General features: G+C 39.0%; 1 non-coding gene across 1 annotated transcript; it reads left to right on the forward strand.

Moving 5' to 3' along the window:
• The first annotated feature begins 6,564 nt into the window (after positions 1-6,564).
• On the forward strand, positions 6,565-6,649 carry TRNAQ-UUG (transfer RNA glutamine (anticodon UUG)). The gene has a single exon. It is a non-coding gene; the product is annotated as a tRNA-Gln (tRNA).
• The last annotated feature ends 447 nt before the right edge of the window (positions 6,650-7,096 follow it).

The following is a 7,096-nucleotide window of genomic DNA, read 5'->3' on the forward strand; positions in this document are numbered from 1 at the left end:
ACTGCCTGCATCAGCATCACCTCGCAAGTGGAGTAAAGTGCAGATTCATCATCCCCAGCTCAGACTTAATCAGGATCTTTGGAAAAGGGTCTGGGAATCTGCATTTTCAACACACCCACAAATGACTCAGGTGTCCACTAAAATGTATGAATCACTGCCCGCCTTTATGAATCATGGAGGGCCTCTCTTCGTGTTTGAAGTTTAAGCTACTAAACTCATATTTTCTAAGGCCTCCTTCTGTTCTCAGCCTGGAGCAAGGAGCTTGAGGAAGTGGAGGCAAGGCTGAAGGACGAAATTGGTATCAAAGTTCGTGCACACAGGGGTGCTGGAGTCATTTAACAGGTCAAACACGAGGCTCAGGACAAGCTGGAGATCATAGTTCTGGCAGACGAATAGTTAAAAAGAGGAGGCTGCAGGTGCCAAATGGCTTAAAAATCCAAGTATGTGGCTAAAAATCCAAGTCAAACATGAGGAATCAGCCTGCAAGAATTAAAGAGGGCCAGGTGAGTCAGGGAAGCGGAAGACCAGATCTGGGACAGCAACAACACAGAGGATCCAACTGCACAAGGCTAACGTTTTCCTCAGCCATCGGGCCAGACTGAGACTCGTAAACAATGAAGACGTAGGTGAAGTAGAAAATTAGAATACATGGTAATACACAGCCGTTATTTCCCTGCCAAGAAACAACATCCTGTGTGTCAGCTATATTCAGGGGGAAAAGAAAGGTATTAGAAGACAAGAACAACAACGATATCGAGTTTGAGTGCCCCAGTGCTGCATGATTGCTTGGCCAGTAATAATAAACTTTTATTGGATATATCTATGGACCAGGCACGGTTTTACACATCTTACAGGTATTAATTCATGTAATCCTCACAACCACCCTATGAAATTGTTACTGTTTCAAATGTCTGTTCTACCGATGGGAGAAATGCTCTGAAGAGAGATAAGCCACTTGCTTAAGGCCATTGAGCCTCCAAGGGCAAAGTCAGGATTTAAACCCAAGCAGCGTAGATCCAGAATCTGAATTCTTCACGACTATTTCACGCTGTCCGCTGGAGAGTAGATACGTGTATGGATTTGACACACAAAAAGAAACAACTCTCAGTTGCAATGGACTATTGACGTGGCCATTATGGTTGCTGTTACGATGCGTACACAATCAGGAAGGGAATTTATTTTTTTTGTTAACGTTTATTTTACTTTTAAGACAGAGACAGAGCATGAACGGGGGAGGGGCAGAGAGAGAGGGAGACACAGAATCGGAAGCAAGCTCCAGGCTCCGAGCCATCAGCCCAGAGCCCGACGCGGGGCTCGAACTCACGGACCGTGAGATCGTGACCTGGGCTGAAGTCGGAGGCCCAACCGACTGAGCCACCCAAGGCGCCCCAGGAAGGGAATTTAGAAGTTCTCAGTACAGCACCGCAGACCATGAATCCTTAAAATGCATGCAGTGTCCCGTGTACAAATGTCGACATTTGACATCAACAAGCATCAGAGCTGTGGTATGATGTGGTTTTCACAAAAAGCAATGCCAACATAATTTTCTTGGTAAGAAGGTAACCAAAGAACTTCCAGAGACCCAACTGTGTGTGTGCGCGTATGTGTGTCTGTAATTGACCTTGAACTTTTTTGTTCTGCCTGCGTTCTTCTTTCCTTCATTCATTTTTGGCTCTGGTTATGTGGACTTGTTCAAACATTTTTTTTTCAAATGTACTTGTGCACGTGCACAGAAGAAGCTATTCCTTTTATCTCACGTCTCTAGAGTTTGTCTTTCTATTTGAGACACACCATGGTCACTGGGAAAGGGAGAAACAAAGAAAGCAAGCCCAGGTTAATTTAAGAAAGTCTCATGAGTATAAAACAAAATGAAGCTACCTTCAGACTGAATGAAAAATAAATGAAACAGAAGAACATTTCCTAAAGGTTTTTATCATGCCTTTATGATATCCAGAGTTTTATTTGCATTTGTAGATCATTTTTTCCTCTTATTGTCCAGCATTCAAGGAGGTCCCTGGTAAAGTCTAACCTTTCAAAATGCACTGACAATTTCTGGTGGCTGGTCCATCATGACCTGTAACTAGAAGCTATTCTCTTATCCCTCATGCATAGTTGAAACCCCTTATAAAACAGCAGCAACTGAAACCACAGACACACACGGTCCAAATAACGAAATAAAATATACTTCTGGCGTATTTGGTACATTATGGTAAATATACTAATGTGGTAAGAAGGAACCAAGATATACTTAATCGGATCAAAGATATTCTTAGAGATCTCTTCCTATGACCTTCTGCAAAACGAAAGAAAACAAAAACCAATGCTCTGAACATGATGGGAAGTCTTCTCATAATGTTAGCAAGTAAACAATGTAGGCTGGCTTAGTTTTTAAAAATTTAGTTCCTCCGGGGTGCCTGGGGGCTTAGTCGGTTAAGCATCTGCCTCGTGATTTCTGCTCAAGTCCTGATCTCACAGTTCGTGAGATGGAGGCCCACATGGGGCTCTGCACTGACAGCTCAGAGACTCCTTGGATTCTCTCTCTCCTCTCTCTCTCTCTGCCTTCCCGTTTGCTCATGAGTGCACGCTCTCTCTCTCTCATCTCATCTCTCTCTCTCTCTCTGTCTCAAAATAAATAAATGAACATTAAAAAATACTAAAAACATAAAATAAAATTTAGTTCCTCCAACATTTTTTCAACCTTTCCTAGCCTTCACTTTATTTTTACTCTTAACTGTTAAAAACACCTGTCAATATTACAAATTACGAATTGTGAGGGAAAGATGTGAATTAGAGGGAAGAATAATCAGCACTACTTTTAGATTTTTCAGAAAGAAGTTGCAACTAAGAGAACAAAGGGAGAAAGGTCAAAATAAATATTTAATAAACTACAGAAAGCAAAAATATATGTGTGAATCAAATTACAGCTACTCTTTAGAACATGTCAAAAAGCAGTTTCAAGTTACATAGCATTCTTTCTAGATCATTTGGAGTCATTTTTCCCTCAGACGTAGTCACTGTGCCAAATTCTGATTGTAACACGCAATTCTATTTACACCTGTATTACACATTACATGTGTGTATGTTGCAAGTTATACGAGGGAGCAAAATCAGTGGGGGTAGGAAGTGATAATGGTTCCTGCCTTGACGCACAAAGAGGTTATTACCTTAAAGATGTGACCAGGGTGGTTGGTAATATTATTTGTGCAAATGTTTACTTTGGTTTTTAGTTATAACAGGACAATGATCCAGCAAATACCTAACAAAGGGCATGGACTGCCCACGCTTAGAAAATGCCAGGGCAAAAGATTTCTATCATTTTATGGGTTGCTTTCTCAAATGTCCTTCAACCTGGCCTTGAGAAAAAAACACATTTGCTCGGGGCAGTGATGGAGTACTTTGCAGAAGATTCAGAAAACATACAAATTAATCAAAACACATCTAGATCACTCTAAGATTTTTTTCCTTTTTCTTTTCCTTGTTTTTCCTTTCTTTTTGTCTCCTCTTTTCTTTTTCCTTTTCCTTTCTTTTCTGTTTTGTTCCTCACTTTTTTTTCTTCTTCATTTTCCTATTCTGCCTGACCTCCTAAATATCAAGACTTATAAACGAGCTTTTTACTAATGATAGTCTATGCATCAGATAGCACAAACAGCTTCCAGAATGGTCATGTACACTGCGGGGAGGGGAGCCAGAGGGCCTAAAGCATAATGGTAATGAAAGCACAGCTACAGTTCACTTAAGATGTAGCTTTTAATTGAATAGTGATGATATCTTTTGGAAGTATCAAACACTCACCTTATGTGTAAGTGGTTAATTTCTTCAGGAAGAAAGAAACTCCACTGAAATTATTTCATGTGTCTGAGTCAGGTCTACTTTGGGAAATAATGAACAAAAATGTTCTGAAATCTATTTGACCCAAGGTTCTGGAGAAAGATTAGGAATGCACAAATTAAGAGAAACGAAAACCAGGTCTCTATTTATTTTATAAGTACTCTTCAAATTAAAATTTTATCCTAGTTTGAGAAAATAATTCCCCCTTTTTAAAAAAGATTCAGTGGCCTGTATGTTGGCAATTAGCATTTTGTAGATCATAAAACATAGGTTCTTATTCTATTAAGTAAAATAAATCAGGTTGGTGACAGATAATCTCCTCTCTTGCCATTCTTCTCTAAAATGTAATTTCTCAGTTTTGCAAAGCTTTAAGAATAGACATCTTGAAAATAGAAAGTAGTCATGCAAGAAAACATGTGAATCTCGAGACCATTAACAAATTCATAAGAGTTTATTTTACTTACTATTAAAAGCAGTGTTGTTCCAAGAAACTTGATGTTATGAATATTTCACAGGGTTACGTGGTCAATAATTTGCCCTCCCTGTGCAAGAAAGATGAGTCAGCAATTCTTCTGGGACCAAATGGTTTACTCTTGTTATTTGTATTTTCTTTTTTGGAATATCTTGTCAGCATCATACACAAGTAAACCATTTCTTCTGGCAATAAATAGTACCACGGTGTGCTATCACAAGCCGTCTCTATACTTAGTTGACTTAACACATACATTATTTTCCCTGATTCTTCTGGATTATCACATGGTACACTTGCAGAGATGATCTCACCCGTACCTCAGTGCCAAGCGGTCAGTGTGATTATTTCTTGTTTCCAGGGAAATCTGGGGTTAGAGCAGCACCCAACATCTCCCAGGTGCTGGCTCGAGGCTCAGTATGTTACATACACTTTGGTGCTTAGTTTGACAGAAGCATTGCAGTAAGAGCATTTGTATCCCCATTTTACAGATGGGAAAATAGGTTTAGAGTGATGTGATTCCAAAATCCTTCCTAAGGAAAACTGGGCTAAAAATAGAATTTGAACAAAAGTCGAAACAAATAATAAGTTAACATCCTTTGATGGTGATTGAGAAGTTACCACCATGTACCAGAGACGAAAGAATCATATGAATCTTATTAATTTCTTCTCTGTTTGATGAAACACACACACATGCATGCACACACACACACGAAAGTATTAAAGCAAGTCTTGGAATTCAGTCTTTGCAGGTCCCAACTCATACCCTCAATTATATTTTTAAATCCTTAGTTTTATTAGAGAAATAAGACTCTTCCTGACTTACTTCTAACTGCATTTGAAAGGATTTATATAAGATTTATTTAGAGTGAAGACCATGAAAGCTTCTTTTTCACTTGACTTTTTTTTTTAACTCATGTCAAACTGAAAGAGAAAGTAAATCAGGTAAGAAAACCTCTGTATTTTTTTTTTTTTTTACTATAGTAGCACTTAAATGCTATGCATAAAGATTGGGATGCATTTTTTAAAGATTTATCTGTATTTTTTAATTACAAAAAACTATTTTTTTAATAATGTTTATTTATTTTTGAGAGAGAGAGAGAGACAGAGTGCAAGTGGGGGAGGGGCAGAGAAAGCGGGAGACAGAATCTGAAGCAGGCTCCAGGCTCTGAGTTGTCAGCACAGAGCCTGTTGTGGGGCTTGAACTCACCAACTGCGAGATCATGACCTGAGCTGAAGTCGGACATTCAACCAACTGAACCACCAAGGCACCCCATCGCAAAAACGATTTAAAGTTCCAAATAGATTGAGATGAATACTTATAAGTGTTATGGCAAATTGGGGATTTAAATTCTTATGTGAAAAAGGATTACACAAATTTCTAAGAAAAGCAGTAAGACCGCCATGCACACATACATAGAAAAAGGATAATTACATTTTACACGAAAGGAAACATCAGTGAGTTGAACATTCTTATGTCTTTAACATTGCTGGTAATTAAAAATGAAAATTAAAAGAATAGTTCAATTCTATTTTCTCCTATTAATCAGCATGTTTTTTTTCTTAAGAATTCATAATGTAAATAGAAGTGCAAATTGAAATTAGCCAAAAATGTTGTGAAACAATTTGTAAATATTTATCAAAGGAGCCTTAAATATGCTTCTAGTGTTCTAACTCTGAAATGCAAGCAAATATTTAAATATAAATATATACTTTTATATGTAAAAAAAAAAACAAAAACCAGAAACCTTAAATGTCCTTGAGCAAGAAGCACATATGAAGACCATTTTTTTTTAACTTTTTTTTAACGTTTATTTATTTTTGAGACAGAGAGAGACGGAGCATGAACGGGGGAGGGTCAGAGAGAGGGGGACACAGAATCTGAAACAGGCTCCAGGCTCTGAGCTGTCAGCACAGAGCCTGATGCAGGGCTCGAACTCACGGACCGCGAGATCATGACCTGAGCCGAAGTCGGCCGCTTAACCGACTGAGCCACCCAGGCGCCCCAGAAGACCATTTAATGACATTGGAAACTAAATTCTTGTGACTTAATAATAGTAAGAAAAAAAAAAGGTTATAATATTACATTACAGTTTGAGCTCAAGCATAGAAAGTACAGAGAATTATATTGAGATATATAAATAGCAGTGACAACAGTGGTTATCTCTGTATTATTATTCTATTGGTTTTGCTATAGTTTTCTGTATTTATAAGTTTATTTCTATAATTTGAAAAAATGATAGAAGAAAAGAGGGAAAAACAGGAGCGCCTGGGTGGCTCAATCGGTTGAGCATCTGACTTTGGCTCAGATCGTGATCTCGCGGTCTGTGGGTTTGAGCCCCACGTCGGGCTCTGTGCTGACAGCTCAGAGCCTGGAGCCTGCTTCGGATTCTGTGTCTCCTTCTCTCTCTGCCCCTCCCCCACTTGTGCTCTGTCTCTCTCTGTCTCTCAAAAAATAAATAAATGTAAAAAAAAATTTTAACATATATAGGCTGAGTAAGATGCAGAATGAGTGGAGGAATTTAATCCTGGACATCTCCATTGACCTGAGATTCCTTCGCAGGCCGTCTAGGGTCAAAAATCCAACCCAAACCAGGTATTGGTTTTGTCAACCACAGGGTCTATGTAACATAACACCATGACACGGTAACGGTCCAAACAAATGCACTCTCGGGATGCATGAGTCCAATGTCCAGAACAAAGGAGGCGGGTGGCTCAGTCCGCTCTGAACTCACCAGACCCTGTCTGGAGCGTGTGGTTAGTGCTGTGCACCACATCTGAAGCAGAATGGTAAATAAC

Source organism: Acinonyx jubatus, chromosome D4 (genome assembly GCF_027475565.1).
Source record: "Acinonyx jubatus isolate Ajub_Pintada_27869175 chromosome D4, VMU_Ajub_asm_v1.0, whole genome shotgun sequence".
In the NCBI taxonomy this organism is placed as follows: domain Eukaryota; kingdom Metazoa; phylum Chordata; class Mammalia; order Carnivora; family Felidae; genus Acinonyx; species Acinonyx jubatus.